Source organism: Meleagris gallopavo, chromosome 19 (genome assembly GCF_000146605.3).
Source record: "Meleagris gallopavo isolate NT-WF06-2002-E0010 breed Aviagen turkey brand Nicholas breeding stock chromosome 19, Turkey_5.1, whole genome shotgun sequence".
Classification (NCBI taxonomy): domain Eukaryota; kingdom Metazoa; phylum Chordata; class Aves; order Galliformes; family Phasianidae; genus Meleagris; species Meleagris gallopavo.
Window position 1 is genome coordinate 5,370,106 of NC_015029.2, and position 18,786 is coordinate 5,388,891.

Here is an 18,786-nt window from a genome sequence, read left to right on the forward strand (position 1 = left end):
GGAGGGGATGTGCGGGCTCGGGGAGGAGCGAGAGTCTTCACCCACTTTGTTGTTAAATACCTTAAAGGAGCAGTGGCTGTGCCCGAGCGAGCTCCCTAGCGGAGCCGCGCAACCCGGGCTGTGGGCTTTTTAAAGATAAAAATCGCTCGCGTGGCCTTTGGGATTAACGAGCTCGGTAACTCCTTCGGTGCCTGGGCGCTGGCAGCTGGCGATGGCCTCGCTGCGCCGCCGCTCCTGCATCCCTGCCGGAGCATCCCTCTGCCGCGCCGGGATGCTGCTGAGTGCTGGTGCTCCCGGGGTCAAGAAGTCGGCTCTGGGGCTTGCAGGGGGGGACGTCCCTGCGTGTGAGCCCCGCAGCTGAAGAGCTTCAGAGCAAAACACGGAGTTGTGGCAGTGTGAGCAGCCGTGCAGCTTTCTTGTGCTGTGACCTGCACATTTCTCTCCCGGTGTAGCTCAGCCTGGCAGACGGTGCTTGCAGCCAGCTGCCCCAGCCTGGCCCTGCGGCTTGCCTGGCTCCCGCTCAGCAGCTCGGGTGAAACCTGGAGGGAGGGGACAGCAGAGCACCCGCTCCCCGCAGCAGCTCCCACCTGCGATGGGGCGGGCTCTGGGTGTGGGGATGGGGACTGCAGTGGGAGCTGCAGCCAGGTGAGTGCTGGGACCACGACGAGGGGCTGGCAGTAAAATGCTGACCCCACAGAGCCGTCCTGGCACCTGGCTGCTTCCAAAGGCTCTGTCCCTGCTGCTCTTTTCTTGGCTCTGCACCCTACTGGATGAAATCCCTCTGCAGGCATGCATGCTGGAGGGGGGCTGCTGGGGCCCCGCTGACTGGAAAAGCAGGAATAACCACCAAAATGCAACCGGCGGGGAGGGCTCGGTGCTGGCAGCTGAGCCGGTTGGTGCTGAGTGATGCTGTGGGGCAGACGGCCCAGGCCTGCCCGTGTTCCCGTGGCTGCATGCTGCAGCTCACCCGTGAGCCTGAAGGCAAGCAGAGGCTTTGGGTGGCAGCGCTGAGCTCGGTGCTGTTACCCCCACTTTGCTCCTCTGGGTGCTGGTTGGCTGCTCACCCACAGAGGGGCTGAATTAGGTCCTTTATCCCTTCTGCCTGCAAGTGTTGGAGGCAACGTTGGGCACATCCAATCCCATCTGGGACCAGGTTCCTGCTGGCTCTTGCTGGGGGTTCAAGCTGCATGAGGCTGTGTGTGCTGTGTGGCACAGCTCAGCCTGTGCTGCTAACCTCGGTCCCATTGCTCGCTGCCTGCGCGCTCCTTGGCACTATGATGTGCTGATGCTTGCTGTCTTGCAAAAGGCTCCTGCATGTGTGTGCTGAGCCTGGTGGGAACCTGCCTGTAAAGCTCTGAGCCCCAACGCTGCGTTTAGGGGGAGCATGGGCTGCACAGGGACCTGGTGGTGATATCTGGTGATATCTGGTGGGGAGGGCTGAGGACAGCTCCCCTGCAGGCACGTGTCTAGCACTGTTGCCTGTTTCTTTCTGCTTTTCACCCCTTGCCTGCCATTTGGGTGCCTTGTATCGGCTGCCTAATGTGTAATGATGGTTGCATTGCAGCAGATGCCTGGAAGGAGCCCCTTGCTGAGGTGTGCACCCCTCTGCATACCCTGAGCTGATTGCTTCTGACAGCCCTGCTCCCTACCAGAGCCCAGATCCTTCCTGCTCTGATGCTGGAGCAGAAGTCCAACGGGTGAAATGCAACAGTGGTGGGTGGGGGAGTCCTGGAGATGAAGCTGTGTGCAATCAGCTCCCAGTGTGGTGCTGCTTTGGGAATGTCCCATTCACATGGGCATTCCCATGGTTGGAGGGAACTTGTCGTGCTGTGCAAGAGGCAGAAATACAATGTGGATAACGTCACCAGGCTAGCATTGCTAGAGGAACTAAGAGCCAAGCAACTGCATCCATAGGAACCTCGAATCTTCTCTTATCTCCCTGAACGCTGAAGTTAATTGCATTTCCAACTGACACATCAAGCTGTCCTGCCTCAGTTGTATGCAGCAAAGCCAGCGTGTGGTGGTTGCTCCTGGACATAGCCTGACCTGTGGTGTCCCACTCTACTAGGGGGACAACATTTTTCCAGGACTGTTTGTGCTATGGTCAGGCCTGAGGAGCCCAGGGCTTGAGCTGAGCGGGTTGCCAGGTCTTTATGGGTGTATCTCGAAGGTGAGACTTGTCAGGATGAAGCAACGGACGGAGTTTTTTAATGGGTGTTCAGCAGCCACTGTGGAGATGCTTAAGGGCATAAATTTTTGAAGAGCATAATGGATGCTAAGCTCTCAAAAATAAATCCTAAGTCTCTGTAGCTTGGGTTTCCCAAGGTATTGGCGGCTAGCTTGAAATGAGAGAGCAAGCAAAATGAAATAAAAGGCTTTTAGCATGGAGTTCCTGCTTGCTTTGTGTGTCTGAGGGGCAGCACAGCCCTTTGGGATGCCGAGCTCAGGACAGCAGGGTCTCAGCTCTGGGTGGGTGCTTTGAGGGCTCACATTGCAGAATAGAGTTGAGATTTTCATCTCAGTGCCAACTGGTTGTGCATAAAGAACATGAGATTTCATTGCTGGCAGCCAGAAAGCCTGGCCCTGGACTGCATGGTGCCTGGTGAGGTGCTGTAAGCAGGGTCCTGGTGTGCAGGGTGAGCTCGCAGCTTCATCTGTCAGCAGCAGGACTGGGGTGGAACAGCTTTTCCCCAACCATTGCAGGGAGCTGGGAAGCACCAGGCTTCCTGCTTTCCCTCTGAGCAGTTACCTCCTCTTCTCCCCTGCAGGATGAGCCTCTCCCAGTGAAGCAATCCAACAGTGCTGGCAGCCAACATCCCAAGACTTGTTCAATGCTGCTTTCTTCTCCTGCTGCAGCAGGGAGGTGGATGGAGGCTCCAGGAGCACCCGGCTCTCTGCTTATCTCCTCCTGCCTGGAGAGGCTGGGTTGGAAAGGTGGGTGCAGCCCCAGTCTTGTGCACAGCGCCGGGAGGTAATGGGTGGCTGCATCCAAGGCCAGCTCCTCTGCAGCTCTGCTCTGAGCACAGACTGTGCCTGCTGAGGGCTCAGCCCCTTTTTGTAGAGCTTTTCCATGAGGTGTGCAGTGTCCTCCCTTGGCTGCAATAGTGGTATTTGGGGATGAGCAATGCTGGTGTCTTCAGTATGCTGATGGAGCTGGGATTCTGAGTGACTCGTGCCGGCTCTTTCTGCTCCCTGCCTGGCTTACAGGACAGGTGTTGACCTGCTTTGAGAGGACCAGTCCTGAAACACAATGTGTTGGTGGTGCCTTGCTGGCAGGAAGAGGTAGAAAAAGTGGAAAACTTGGGAAAGGTCAGGAGAAAATGCTGTCTGAAGCATGGGTTGATGCAGGATGCTTCTCTAGTTGAGCCTAACTGTACACCCTGGTCCTGGTAGTGATCAGCACGTGACCGTGGGGGCTGACAGAAAACCTGTGACCTTGCTTGGGTACTTCTCTTAGGGAAAGCATCTTTGAGTGGCAGAGCACCAGGAAGTACTGGAGAAGGGACTGCACCTCTCTAGTGTGGGCAGTGAAGGTTTTTGGTGGGTGAATGCCCTTTGTTGGTGGAATATGTATGGGATGTGGTGACTTTCTGCCTGCCCTAAGGGTTGCTGTCTGTGGCGCTCGTGCCTGAGGCAGCTCTGGATGCTGTGTCCCCATCGCTCACATTCCCTAGGAGGTAACCCAGAGGACATGAAGCTGTATCCTGAGACTGTGAGGATCGAGGCATTTTGTGGTAATTGTTGCTCCTACCCAGCACGGTGTGTGGTTCTGTTGGCTCCCGACTGCTGCTTCTTGGAGGAGGAGAGGAGAACAGGGATGGAGCAGTGGTCTCTGCTGCTTGGCACAGCTGCACCGGAGTGTCTGCAGCTCTGAGGTATGGCAGCTCTTCCCCATATGGAGAACAGGGCCCTGGGGGGATCAGCCGTCTGCTGCTTTGCTGCCCATAAAACCCTGCAGGCTGTATTGCACAGTTCTTGGTGTGATTCAACGGAGAAGAGCAGATTCTCTGTTGAACTGCACCAAGAGCTGTGCTCCCCCCTTTACCCCTGAAGATGGGTGCAGATGACACTCCTCCTGACACGTGTGTGATCTGTGTGCACTTGGCTCTCGTTTCTTCCTGGGCAGCTGGTGGGTTATTTTTGGTTCTGGAGCAGCCCAGATCTAGTTTCTACCAGGGCAAGTCCCTGCCCTGTGCGGTGCTCACATCCCTGGTGCCAGCAGAGGTGGACCATGCATCGACCAGAGCCCGCAGAGCTGCTCCAGCTCCCACCTGATGAGCATCACTGTGAAGTGGTGCAGAGAAAGAGCTGTCGGTCAGGTCTGTGGGGGCTTACCTGGCTGTGGCCACCTCGGTCACCCCATCTATGGGCCTCCCTGGGGAGAGGGACGGGCAGGAGCAGCTGGTGCTGTGGCAGGGCTTGGAAATCCAAGCCAGCACTGAGTCACGTGCATCCTCTTGGCTCACAGGCTGGGGGAATGGCAGCCCCCTTCCCTTTTGGCCTCCTGCCGTCATCCTGCAGTGGAAAACCACGCAGAGGGATGATGGGGCTGAAGGGTTTGCTGGGGGCCTCCTGCCCTGCCCCTCCTCTGCAAAGGATCACAGGAGGAAGAAGTGTGGGTACTGCTATTCTGCCACTTTGGCACAAGGACAGTGCTTCTATGGAGCTCACCATGCAACTCCCAGCATGTTGGTCCTGCTCCTTGTGATTAAGATTTATCCCACCTTATTCACTGCAAGCAGATGTTGCTCAAAGCATCCTTTTCACATCAGTACACTGGGATGCCACAGGACCCCTGCCTACTTGAAGGGAGGGCAGGGGGGAAAATGCCATCAAACAGAGCTTGTCTCCATGTTTGACAGGTTGGGTGTTCGCTGTAGCCTGGCTGCTATTGTTGGGAAAGTGTGGCTGCTTGTTTCTTCATGCCCTGCTGGCTCTGTGGGCTGCTGGGGAGGAACCTCAAGAGCAAGCATCTACGCTGGACATGTCCTCCAAACTGCTGTATTTGGAGCCATTATTTGAAACTTCTAGCAGTCTGGTTCCTGCTGTGTCCCAGTGTCTGGTCCTATGCTACATATGAATGCTTGGGGGTCTGTATGCACCCTGCAGGTGGAGAAGGAGCCCCTCCATGGGTAGTGCCAGGTGTCCAGCAGGGAGAGCAGGGCTGGAACCCAGAAGGACCGTGGTGTGTGTAAGGTGTGTGTAAGGTGGCAGAGCAGGCTGCCAAAAATGGCATGGATCACTTTGGGTGTCTGAGCCACTGTGTGACATTCCTGGGTGCTCCCTGCCCAGTGCTCCCCAGCCTCTCTGCACAGCTACCAAGCCAGGACAGCTTTTTCACTGTCATCTGTGCCCTTTCCTCTGGGGAGGGAGCATCAGCACAGCCTCCCACGCTCAGCCCCTACCAGCAAAATGCTGCCTGTGTATCCCTGATGTTTCCCTCTGCTCCTGGCAGGGAGTGAATCTGTTTCCCATCTCTAAATGTGGACTCCTGGGGTGAGCTTGTGAATGTGGGCTCTCCTGCTCCGAGCCCTTGTGCTCCTCACCACGCGGGGTTTCTGGGCTCCCTGGGACTGTCCTTGCTCCACATTCTGCTCGTCTCCCTGTGAAGCAAGAGGGTCTCAAATGGCACCGAAAACAGAACCAAATCAGCTGTGAATAGGCTTGAACTTACTATTCAGGAATACAATAGAAAATCAAATAGGTACTACATCTCCTTTGGCTGCCTGTGAGCCTGGTTTTCTTTGTTGCAGGTGGCTGACAGAAAGAAAACAGGTTTGTTATGAAAGCACCGGGTCCAACCTGCCCTGCTCTGTTACCTGGGAAGCTGTGAAGGAGGTGGCTGCGGTTCATGGGGAGGCTGCAGCTGGAGGCGTTGGCCCAGAGATGTGCAGGGAGCATCAGAGCTCTGCATGGCACAGCAGGTTTGGTGCAGCGTTGGTCCAGGTTGTTGCTCCCCACCAAAGGCCTTGAAGAAGATGAGCTGCCTCCATGTGTTGCAGCCCAGCCTGGGTTTTGGTTGTGCAATGCAAAGAACATCTTGCGCCTCTGTGCTGGTCTGTGCCCTGCTTCCTCCTTGGCACCTGAAGCAAGAGTGAAATTCAAATGCACAAAGCAGAATCCATGTGAGACGTCCTAGGGGCATGCTTTGCCACCAAGACATCTCATGGGGCAGGTGGCAGGGCTGCTTTGTGCCCCAGTGCTGCTATCAGGCACGCTGCTTTGCCCTCAGTGACTACCCGGCTCAGGGTGCCCCGGCTGTAAGTGCTGCACCTCGGGCACAAATGAAGTGTGAAGATGACAGGCTTCCTTTCTGAAGCCTGACTTCCCCCACTCATTAGGACTGAAGGCAAAAAAAGAGCAGGAGTGGATGGTGAGGAAATTTCAAAGAGGCAGAAGTTGGAAAGGGAGTGCTCAGTGTGTGTCTCCAGCCGGCTCTGACTCACCAACACGTGCAGGTACAGCCCTACTGCTGGCTGCAGCCAGCTTTTGGGTTGAGCCTTGCTCACCAGTAAAGCTGAGAGGGTTTGCAGAGACAAAAGGGAAGCACAGGAAAGGGAGCAGCTATTGCAGCTTGCTCCTGTTTCCTTTGCGTGGTCCCAAGTTGTGTCCCTCTCTCTTGCCCCTTGCAAGCTGCAGCCCGCAGGAAAGGGCGCAATTTGGTTGAATCAATAGCCAGGATCTGGCTCCACTGATGGCAGGGTTCAGAATTAAGCTGCCTCCAAAGCCTCGCTCCGCCTGCCAGACAGTACCCCAGGGGCGGGTGTGGAGCTGGGGCTCTGCTGCAGAGGTAGGATGGGAATGTGTTCTGGTCCTGCCTGTCTGGTTTAGTGCTCCTGGCTGGGGCTTGGGTGATCCAGAAGGGAGCTTGGTCTCAGATGCAGGGCTGTGATTTATTGTTATTTAAAACTTCTAAAGCTGCAGAGCTGTAACTTGGGCCCAGGTTCACCTGACAGACCCAATCTGCCATGGCTGGAGCAGCAGCATGAGGTTGGATGTGATGCTGTAGGCAGTCGGTTTGAAGTCAAAGCAATGGAGAGGTCACCCCCAAATCACGATTCCATTCCTATTCTTGAGTATAGCACATTCTCATCTCTCTGGAGAGCAATGGGCATTTTGTGTGGCTGAGCACAGCTCAGACGGGTCCTACCAGCAGTGGGGGATCTGCTCGGTCTGTTTGTCTTTTGCCACTGTGATAAGGTGCACAAAGCAAAATTCCAACCCCTGGTACCTTCCTTTATCCCATCCCATTGGGGCAGGCACCCCTGCATTGCTGCCCTCACCATGAGTGACCCTACCAGGAGAAGAGTCCTTGTCCTCAGGAGGACAAGTGATTGGGCCACCACCCACTGTGGTGTGTCGGCTGGGATTTGTCTTCATCTTGCCTTCTTTCCAGCCATGTTGTGGCCACCACAAGTCCGTGCTGTTTTGTTGCAGGCAAAGGGAGTTCTGGCCTCGTGTTTTTGCCCCTGTGAATGTCACAGTTCACTTCTTTTGGGGGAATTTGCAACCTTTTGCAGAACAGATCAGCTGCCCGGTGCTGCCCTTGGTACTGCAGCTGTGCCAGATGCTGAGGACTGGGGAGCTCCAAGCTCCCATCCTCTTGGGAGCAATGCCACCTGCCAGGCATAGGTACGTGCCTACCTGAGGGGAATGATGAGCTTTGCCCTTCCTCTTGATCCCAGAGCTGTGAGCCATGGAGGGATATGGCTGTTCTACCAACAGGGTGCAATAAATGTGTTGGTTTCTGCTCTCATACCCACCCATGCTTTGTGCATCCGCATGCAACGGGAGGCTGCTCTGCAGGATCTGTTAGGCAACTGCTGTCCCTGTGCTTTGGATGCGTTGCTTTTGGTGGGGAGTGGAGCCCGGTCTGTGCTGCTGGCACCTGGCACAAGAGGGAGTTTGGCAGATGGGCTGAAATAGAAAGGGTCTTTTCCAAAGCAGCCGTTGATGGAAATGAGCCTTGCACAGCTCTGGGTGTGTTTGAGGGTGAAGACTTGGGGATGATGTGTGTGGTGGATGCTGAATTTAGGAGAGCATCATTTTGTTGGTTATCTCCTTGCCCTGTGCACGATATCCACAGTTGACACCCTGGTCTCAGCTGTACCTGTGAGCTTTGTGGTGTGCCTATCTGTGCCCATGCACAGGAGGAAGTTCTTCCCCTCCAGCTCCTCTTGCATCCTTGAGACCTTTAATCTTTCATGCTGTCTAAATAAGTCCCCAAGGGGAAGGAGATGGTTAATTAGTGTTTTTCCCCCCCCCTCAATGCCTGTGTTTCCCAGACCCCACTGGCTGGTGACCCCCTCTGTAATGTGTCTGTGGAGCTTGTTATCTGTCCTGTGCAGATTTCCCTGGTGGGAAGGGGAGGTGATGCTGCAGAGGCTCCAGCTCACGCCGTGAGCATCTGCCAAGCTGTGGGAGCTCTTCCCAGTCTGGCCTGGCTCATGGAGGTGTTGGGGCTGTTCCTCATTTCTGCCTGGATCCTGGATGAGGTGGGATGATGTCCCCAGGCAACACTGGTCCTGAGATGGTGCAGGACCAAAGCAGAAGGGATGGAGACAGCCTTCACCATGGCAGCACCAGAAAGCAAGGGGGGATGCTTAGAAGCCGTTAGGCCTTCCCTCTGTTTCTCTGGGGGTTATCCTCTCCTAATGTCTCAAGGAGCTCAGCTTATTGCAGCCGGGCTCTACCTGAAGATAATCCCACCAAGCGGAAAAACTAACCCAGAGCCCCCAGCCACATGGAGGGGAAGATGGTGAGATGATGCTCCTGCTCCACTCTGGGGTTAACCTTCTCCTGTGTTGTCTCATGTGGCTGGGGCAGATCTGCCTCCTGCAGCTGGGGGAGGGAAGGGTAGGAGGAAGCTGTTTGTGCAGTTGTTCATAGAAATTCAATGCAAAAGGAGGGGGATCACAGTGATGCAGAGCAGGGCATCTTCAAGGGGAACCTGTGTGCTACCAGTGCTGCACTGAGCCCCGTGCTGCTACGATGCAGGGATGCGTCCCTCAAATCCCCTTTCCCTCTCCCCATGGCTGAGGGTTTGCAGTGAAACTGAAAAAGCCCTGATCCTAGAACTGCACCTTCTGCCAACTTCTCTTATCAGACCCGTGCTTCTGCCTAGAGCCAGTAGCTGCGAGGATGGTGATGGGGAAACAGACTGCTGTTATGCCGCTCTCTTGCCTGCAGCCTGTTTGCATTCATGATTGCATCCGTGCATTAAAGTGCTTTGAGCTCCTCGTTACCAAAGTGCAGACTCTGAGTTTTAACGAGCCACTCGTGGGAGTTGGAACCAGGAGAGACGGAACGCCATCCTGCTGAACCGAGGCAGAGCCTGACAACAGGCATCGCTGCTTGGAAACGGTGGGCAAAGGCTTTATTGACCACTGGAGGTCACTTTTTCAATAATGCAGTACAATCCAACTTTATTTTGTCAGTACCTTTCATGCAGGCTGCTCCCGAGCTGCTCAGCAGATGCAGCAAAACAGGAGGGGAGAAGCAGTGGTTTTCTTCCAGCTGGGGAGATGGAGGCTGCTCGGCAGCACCGGGTGCAAAGCTGAATGCTCTTGTGCTTTGCTGGAGAGCTATAGAGGAGGAGAGGAGCAGCAAACGAAGCAGCCTGGCTGCTGCTTCTGCAGTTCCCCGTGCTGCAGAGGCAGCTTCAGACTCTTCAAAAGCAAATGAGCCTTTTTGGCCCTGGGGTGGCTGGGGGAAGGCAGGAGGGTGGTGGGGAGCACAGCCTGCACCGCTCAGCTGCAGAGAGGCTGTTGTTGGGAAACAGGGATGGTGTGAATGGATACCCAGCTAATGTGGCTGGGTGCTTCTCCTAGAGGATCAGGAACACTGTGACTTGAGCTGATGAAAGAGCTGGGACGTGAGCAGGGTCAGAGCATTTGAGGGGCTGGAAATTGTGCCTGAATTGCACTCCTTTGCTCCCTGTGTGGTGCTGGGCTGTTCCTGGGAGGGTCTGTCCCTGAATGGGGCAAACAGCCATCAGGAGCTGGGGGTGGGGGCTGTGCAAAGAGAATCACTTACAGGACCCTCTAGAATTCCCTGCAGGAGAGAGCAGGGCATCTGGGGCTGTGTGGAGCTGGAGGCTGCTGCTTTTGCAAAAACACTGGGGGAGTTCTGCAGGAAAAACAAAAAAAACAAACCAAAAACAAACAACCAAACAAACAAAAAAACAACCAAAACCCAACATTAAAAACATAAGAAAAGGAGTCAGCAGCAATGGCTGATGCAGAAGCTCTTCTGTTGCATTGTGTGCTCCCCTTGCACGATGATGCATGGTTTGCAGGTCTGGAGCTGCTGAAAGGAACAGACCAGTGGGCTTGTAAGGAGCTCTGAGGGCCTCATTCAGAGTCTCGAGGCCTTTCCTGTTCAGAGCTATGCAGGACATGGGCTTATTGTGGTGGTATTGAAGGTGGTATGTCCCTCTGATGTGGGCTCTTTAAGCCCCACTTCTCACTGCTTGTTCAGATACTGCTGTGTCCACTGTCACTGAAAGGAACAGATTCTGTCATTTAGCCATCTTGCTGTCTCACTCCCCTTTGAGAAGTGGGAAAGGAATAACCTGTTTCTTCTACTCCTCAGGTTTGAATGGGAACGTCAGCATTGCCTTTGGAGCAGGGACACACTGCACACAGGCACCGCCGCGTGCGAGGGCTGTGAGAGCTTAACTGCTGCAGCAGATGGGACTTGGAAGCCACGTCGGAGCAAATATTTAAAGATCCTGTTTTATAAAGCCACTTTTTGGCCTATAAACCATCCGCCCTGCGGCTCCTGGTACTGTTGCTGCAGAGTCCTCTGTTTGCTGTTCCTTCTGCTCCTCCACACTACTGTCCGGTGAGACGTGCTGCGTGTGCTTGGCGTGGGGTTCTTCTCCTTTTTGCCAGCCTCGGTGCTTTGTTTTATGCATTTCTTTATTTGTTGATGGGATTTTCCTTCTCTCAGCAGAGTGGGATGGGAAGTGACTGCTATTGACCCAATGGGGTTCCTGGGATCAGGCAGATGCCAAAGCTGGCAGTGAGCCCGTCCTGGTGGATGTCTTCCTGCTGCCCCTCACACATCTCCATGAGGACTATGAGTTTGGGATCCCACGTCCCCTTTCTCTCCACAATACATCAGGCTCCCAGCAATGATTCTGAGCTGTTTGCATGGCATGGAGCAGTCTCTGGTTTGTGCTTTCCTTCCTGCATCGCCTTTCAGCCTTTGGTCCCACAGAGCCAAGCACTGATGTGCCCACTAACAGGGGGCTCTGCTCCTGAACAAGCAAAAAGGTAAATAGCCCCTCTGATTGCAGCCTGGATGCAGCAGGTTGGATTCCTGCTCTCCTCCTCAAGGTAGTTACTTCTTGCATCCACTGAGAGTATGATGATGATTGGGCACTGGGACTTTTTGGGGTAGACCCAAAGTATTCTCTCTGTACTTTCATTTCCCCTTTGTATGAATTCTTGCTCCACCTCTCTCTCCAAGGAGACCTGCAGTGCAGTGCATCGCTGTCTCTGCAGCGCTTTGAGATCTGCAGATATAAGTGGCTCCTGAAGCTTTGAATAGCATTGAACTCCCTCTGCAATGGAATTCCAAAGCCAGGGGAAATTATTCACAACTGTTAAGAAAAAGCAGTGTTGGTGCACTGGTTAAATCCAGCGTTACGCCTTCTAATTATTTAGTGGTGGCCCAACCTGCTAGAGCAGCTGGTGGCAATGGGATGGTTGTGCTCAGCTGGAGGGAGCGGGGCTGAGATTTGGTGCCTGATGAGATCAATGGGCCTTTGATTTCAATAGGCATTGAATCAGGCACTGCCATATCAAACAGGCTGATCAGATCATAGCGCAGCTCTTCTGGCATGGATTCCCATTGTTGTGTCAGGGCACGCAGTGCAAATTGAGCGACCAGTGGGGTGAGCAGGCACACTGAACTGTCCCTAATGAAATGGGACGTCCTGCACCAGGACGGTGCAAAGTGGTTGTGTGTCTGTGATGCTGTGTGGGGCACTTCCAGGCTGGGATGTGTCCTCTCCTGCCCTGTTCCTGTGCGGGAGGGTGACTGGAGGAGCTGCTGAGGGAGAGAAATTGATGGGGTGATGTTGAATCCTTAATCTTGTGTTTCAGGGCTTCTCCAGGCGTTCTGCAAGGAAAGATGATTATTTTTTTCTTTGCAGCCTTCAGTGTAGCAATCAGGCACCTGAAATTGTTTCTGCCGTCTTCTAAACGGGGAGATTGGCCACAGCAAGAGGCGTGTTGTGAAGGGAGGGGTGTGCTGGTGCTCCTCGGAGATGCTGCAGCCCCAGGATGCTGTGTGGGGGATTGCTGCCCCAGCTCTGTTGGCAGGAGCCCTGTTCTGCACTGTGGGCCATGGTCACTTTCCCAGCATCCCTGGGGGACATTGCCCTGCTCCTGAAGGAACACGAGATATTTGCAGCATCCTTGCTCTCTCCTGCTCTTTACCTGGGGCTCATTAGCTCTGCAGTTTGTGGTCCTTTCGGTTCACTTGGGAGAGCACCCATGGCGAGGCGCAGTGCATGTCTGCGGGGATTGCAGTCACACTGGAGATGCTCTGCTGGCCTTGTCTACCAGCTGGATTTGAAGCCATAAGCTCCCATTCTGAAGCCTGTTTTGCTTTGTTTCCCTGTGGTTGGGGAAAATGGCAGCATCTGTGCACGATGTCTAAGCAAAGTGCACCCAGCCTGCCCCACCGCCGCGCTCTGTGGCTGCAGGAATGTTATCTCTGATGTCTCCACCTGCCCCCATAAACTTGGCTGGAAGTGGGTCAGTAGGTTTAGAAGTTCTACAGAGATATGTATCAGCCTCATACCTTAAAAGAAGTGAAGTCAAATCCAAAGCAACAATGAAAACTTGGAGAGGAATGGAGAGAAGAGGCAGTGGATTAGCAGATAGAGAAATCCCCGTGGGCCCTATCGAGTGTTCTGCCAGTGTTAAGTGCTGAGTAAAATATAGTGCTGGAGAGATCAGATCGCTGGGTATTCCCTCTGGACGGGGAGATCCTGGGTTGAATACTTCTTTGGTGAATCATCTACTGGAGCTATCAGCACAGGGATCTGGCACGGGATTCTCGCAGCTGGATGTGGCATTGTTTGCAGGCTGAAACCACTTGGAGAAGGCATGCAAATGGTACCATGCAGCTCTCTGCTGCTAAAGCTCTGGATGCTTGAATATGACATCTGGGACACCCCAAGCACTCAGAGCTGGGGCTGACAGCACGGAGGGCAACCAGAGGGTTTCTGCTTCTCTCTACAGCAGAACAAGGGGGAGAACATGGGCAATTTTGCCCATAAAACCTGCTTCACCAAAGCATCACCTGAGCTTGCAAAGCCCATCACAGGGCTCTTCCAGGACTTGAGCTGCTAGATCCTCCTCTGTGAGCAGATCCATTAGTAATTGGCAGACTAAAAGATACAGGAGATCAAGACAAGGGGAAGAAAACCAATTGCTAAGTGACCCAAATGGAAGATGCACATGTGGCACAGGGAAGTGTTGGGCAAACAAGAGGAGAAATCCTGCAAGAAAAGATTCCAAAGGAGAAAGTCCAGTTAGGTTTTTGCTTGTTTTTTTTTTTCTTGTCATCCTTTGAAGAGATACTTACAAAGTGGGGAGCAGATACTGAGGGAGTGCAAGGAGAGGTGGGACAGTGAAGGCTGTGTGTGTGACCCTCTCTGTGTTGTGCGATAAGTTGTGCTCCATGAAGTCTGGCCCAGGCAGAGGAATGTGCTCCCTTTTTTGGAGCTGCTTGTCAGCTGTAGTTGGACCTGGGGACAGCTTGGCTGCGTCCTTCATTTGGGATCTAGGAGCAGCTGACAATCTGCGTGGATAGCACGAGAGCTGCTAATGTTGCGTCTGAAAAGCTGCAGAGTTGCTGGGAGGGGGAATGGGTTTAAAGTTGTATTTCCTCCAATAAATCAGTGCAGCCTGGGCCTCCCCACCCCCATAGGCGCCTGTGTGCATGTGTTGGAGAGAGAATCCAAAAAAACCCTGAGGACTCTGCATTACTGCTCTCTGCTCAGGGCTGCCCAGCCTCACACCGGGGCAAGCGTTGCCTAAACACCAATAACGTTGTCTACAGCAGGAAGCAGAGCAGGGCTCATCCACACCAGGCTGCTCTGCTACTTCTGTGCTCCGAGTACAAACAGCAAGCTGTTCCTGCGCGTGGGCTCCCGGCGCTGCCAGCAAAGCTATTCTCATGCAGGAGAGAAAAACGAGCTGTGCAAAAAGCAGGCATGTCTCGTATTGCTAAGCATCGCTCACCAGGTCAAGTGCTACACTGCCGCACGGGGCTGGTGTGGGTGGGATGTGGTGGATGTGGCAACCCCAGCGCTGCCTGTGGGGTTGGCAGGGAATTACCCCAACTGCTATAGCTAAATCATAGGATCACAGAATCATTTCAGTGGGAAGGGACCCTTAAAGGCCATCTGGTCCAATTCCCTGCAGTGAACAGAGGCACCCACAGCTCCACCAGGTGCTCAGAGCCCTGTCCAGCTCTGACCTCGGGTGTCTGCAGAGACGGGGCACCCATCACCTCTCTAGGCAATTAATCAGAGTGGCTCTGCTGGGATGTTGCAGTGATGGCAGCAGGAACAAAATGGGTCTCAATGATGCGATACAAGAAAGGACACAGGCCCTTATGGCTACCATGCTGATATTGGAAGCGATGTCCCACTGCTGCTCCCAAGGCGTTTTCAGCCCTTCTGGCCCAGCAATGACAGTGACTTGTAAAACTTAGGTTGCTTTTTGGGCTTCTTTGTTCTCTAACTCTTTTCTTGGGTGGTGTTTGAGGAAGGAACACCACCCAAGGTGGTGCTGAGGATGCTGCATGAGGAAGGGCATTGTTTCAACCCTTGCATTTTTCAGGGGGAAACTCTTAGCACTTTCAAAAGTAGCACTGATGTCGATCTGTTGGAAAATTTCAGCTGCGGGTGGAGGCTGCTGTATGTCAAGCAGAGCCTGGGCAGGGGATGATGGAGCAGCTCGGCACCATATCTCAAGGGCTCTGATTTTTGGCACAGCCAAGCTGGTGGGATGCTGAGCTGTGGGAGGGCTGGCCCATCTCTGAGTGTTCCCTGGGTGCCGCTATCTCCTGGCGATCTGCGATCCACTCAAGTGTGTCTGCCTGGATGCCAGCCTGAACTGGGACCTGTTCCTGGTGGCTTGTGAGGTTTGTGCATATCCTGCAATCTCTGGCTCTTTTTTGGAGCTGGGAGTGATTGTGTTTGCTCCTCAGTTCAGCAAGTCAAAAGGAGCCTGCTGGGGGAGAGGGGAGATTTTAAGCCCTATCTCTGGAGTGAGAGAGAAGGGCTCGATTCCCCGGTGCCTCATTGGAGGGGATCCCAACCAGCTCTGCCTTGCTGGGGCAGCTCCCTCCTCTCTTTTCCCTCCTGATCAGAGGCTGTAGGGCCCTCAGTCCCCCCGTGCCCTGCCGGATGTTGGGGAGCCAGACAGGACAGCCCAGCAGCTCCCAGCCCCAAACAATGGGGCCATTGAGGGCTGGAGCTGGGGGCTCGGCTGACTGTGGGCTGCGGATGGGAAGGCCAGCTGAGCTGTGCTTGTTCCACTCCAGCAGAGTCAGAGCCCAAAATAGGAGTGGTGCGGCCATTTGGAGGCTGAGCCTCTTTATCCAGAGGTCGCAGCTTGTTTGCGTGTGGGGTTTGCGTGGAGTATTTATGTCTTGGAGTGGGGCTGGGGGGAGGAAATGAAAGAGGAGGGGCTGGCAGTTGTGCAGAGTTATTTTTGTTGTTTTTTTTTGTTTTGTTTTGTTTTCTGTGCTAAAATGGTGCAGAAGTATTGGTATTTTTATCCCCCCACCTTCCTGTAGGTCCATACACTTCCCTGCAGACTGGGAACCCCAGTGAGGCCAGCGCTGTGACTCAGTGCTGGAGTGCTGAGCAGGTGAAGGGGACAAGCAATGCGCCCAATAACTGGTGGAGCTGCTAAGCTGTCCCCACTGTACCCATTTTCTATTTCCCTGTGCCACCCTGGTTCCTAATGTCAGGCTCCTCTGTGTCTGTGGGCTGTGCCCGCAGGTAGTGTTTCCCCTTTCTCCTGTGTTGAGTCCCCTCCGATCCGCTTTCCTGGCACAGCAGTGGGTGCTGTCTGGCTCTTGCAGACACCAAGCATCTGCTGTGCCCAGTGCATCTGAAAATCACACCTCTTTTGTATCTGTGTGTGGATTTAAGGGCTCAGTGTGAGGTGTCTGAAGAGGTGGTCTCGGTTGGAGCCTGTTCTGAATGGTGCTGCCTGAATGGGGCTGTGTCCGCGTCGGGAGATGTGCAGAATTAATGCAAGGTTTGGATCAGCTCATTAACTGCCTGTGCCGGTCCAAATCTTGCCCTTGGAGGTATGTGTGTTGCTGCCAGTGCCATCAACATAAAGACTCTCGCCAGCACAGCCGGGGATGGGATTTGGCCTGTTTATATTCATGGTGCAAAAAGAGCCGAAGGATTAATGACTGATTACTTCTCGGGCCAGCAGGAGCCTCGGGTACCCATCTCGCGTGCAGCTAAAGCGCAGGGCAGAGCAAGACAAAGCTTTGCAACAGAATCCTCCCAATTACCTCACCGCTCTCCCCGCGCGCTGTAAAATGCACTGTCAGCTCCGCCAGCCAGCGCTCAGCCTGCAGCCAAACACCTCCTGCATTGCTGCATCTCCCTCCGCCCCGTGCTGTCCCCAATTTGGGGGTGGTTTGGTGGAGCCCTGCCTGCTCCCTACCTGCCCCTTGTGTGCGTCTGAGCATCCTTTCATGCCCCCCCAGCGGAGCCTGCGCGTTGGATGCAGTTTCCATGGTTACTGCAGCTCCTGGGCTCTGGGAAGAGCAGTTGGATGCTGGAGCTGGCAGGACCGGCATCTCCCTCCGGATCAGCCAGAAACTTGACAGGGATCGGTGTGTGGCAGAGCAGGACAAAGAGAGGAGGGGAGAGGGAACGCGACGAGAAAAACTCGGCTTGTGCTGGTTACCAGGGTTGCCCCCAACAGGTTATGCTCTGAACAGGTTTCAAAAAGGAATAAAAAGGGTGGGGAGAAAAAAAAAAAATAGATGAGAAAACTGCAGTTCTGGCGCTCACATGAAGGTGACATTTGTTGTAGCATCTCCAGCCGTCGAAACAGGGATCTGAACACAAGGAAGTTGTAACTGCTGCCAGGCTGACTATTTCTACCCACATTTTTCTTTTCCCCAGCCCTTTTTTCCTCTTGTTTCATTCTTTTGGTACTTTTTATTCTGATATTTCCCTCCCTACACACACACAGGTTTCCTCTTTGCTCCTGCATATCCCTCTTTTGTTGGTTAGGTTAAAAGTTGGAGGCATGTTCAGTCCTCACCACATGCAGGTGCCAGCCGGGGCACCAAAAGTGCCAGCTGGGAATGGATGTGACTTTTTTGGGGATAGTTTTTGCCCAACAGAGCCTTCTCCTGCTGATGGACGCAAGCACCATCTGAGCACAGCGTGTGTAGGTGCAAACCCAGCCTGGTGTATTCATCTGCAGTTGGGACTTGCCATCCTCTCATCTGCTCTGCCTCAAATTCAGGTTGGTTATTAGGGAACGTTTCTTCTCAGTGCAGTGCTGTGCTGGCACAGTTGCCCAGAGAGTGGTGGGGTCACCATCTCTGGAGGTGTCCCAGAGCTGTGGGGATGTGGCACTGAGGGATGTATCAGTGGGCAAGGTGGGGTGGGTTGGGGTTGGACTTGGGAATTTGAGGGGTCTCTTTCATCTTGAGTGATTCTATGAAATATGCATGGAACCTATGGGATCAGACTCAGTGCCAGAGATTGGAACTAGATGATCTTTGAGTTCCCTTCCAACCCAAGCCATTCTATGGTTGTAGGTTGGCCTCTCAGAACCCTTTCTTTCTCATTTGGCCGCTTCACATCTAAACTCCTGGCAGACAGGGCAGCGCCTCTTGTAGTGTAATAGGCATCTCGATCCCTGCTGTTACGGGCAGGGTGTGTGGGGACAGGAATGAAAATAACTAGGCCAAAGGCTTGGGAGATGAAGGGCCCTCGTCCTGACCTGCTTGGGAGGTAACTGGGAGCACAGGTCTCCCCGTGCTTCCCAGCTGAGTGTGGCTCCTCACCTGGTTGGACTGGCTTGCCCATCTCCCTGGGGCTGAGGCTCTGGCAGACGCGGGACTGCAGTGCTTACAGCCATGCCCTGCATGCAGAGGAGGGGGCAGGCAGGCAGGGGAAAGCATTTGCAGTGTTCTGGCTGCACCCAGCAGCCAGAAAGTCCGCCAAAAGCCAAGAAACTGTACCCTGCCATCACTAACCCTCTGCCCCCAGTGGCAGCTGAGGAGGATGGATGGAGAGTGGGTGTGAGCCCAGCAGCTCTCCCTTCCAATCCAAGCAATTCTACGATTGTATAATTACTTGCACCGGGGCTTGAGCTGCCTGTCCAGCCCTGCCCGTGGGGCTGGCGGCTGCTGGGGCTGTGTGGGTGGCATGGGGCAAGCATGGCGTGTGGGGCCGGCCCGGCTCCTGTCCCTCATCGTGCGTGGGAGAGGCGGCGGTGCCTGGGGAGACGTCGCGTGGCTTCTCTGGAACTGTAGCCTAGTTTTGAGGCAGTCCCTGTCTATCTGGCCCTTTCCTCCTGCCTACCCCATGCTTGTCTTCCTGCTCTGTGCTGGAGCACCTCGCTGGGGTCACCCATCCCAGCATCGCTGCCTGCTCCCCTGGCCAACCTCCATGTGGCAGCTTGGTCATTTAGTGCTGTATACAGAAAGTTGTATACTCTCATACCAAAACCCTTCAGTCCCTTTTAGGGGCAAAACGGTCTTTTT

At 54.3% G+C, this 18,786-nt stretch overlaps 1 long non-coding RNA gene across 2 annotated transcripts in view; it reads left to right on the plus strand.

Annotated features, from left to right (window-relative positions):
* Positions 1–2,565: 2,565 nt before the first annotated feature.
* LOC104913676 overlaps positions 2,566–18,786 on the plus strand; it is an 81,787-nt gene continuing 65,566 nt past the window's right edge. Inside the window, exons 1-3 of one of the 2 annotated variants that reach the window (XR_004161660.1) lie at positions 2,566–2,934; positions 10,594–10,845; positions 10,957–17,537. This is a non-coding gene — a long non-coding RNA (uncharacterized LOC104913676). The remainder of the gene's footprint in view (positions 2,935–10,593; positions 10,846–10,956; positions 17,538–18,786) is intronic. The other variant, XR_004161661.1, reaches the window with a different exon arrangement.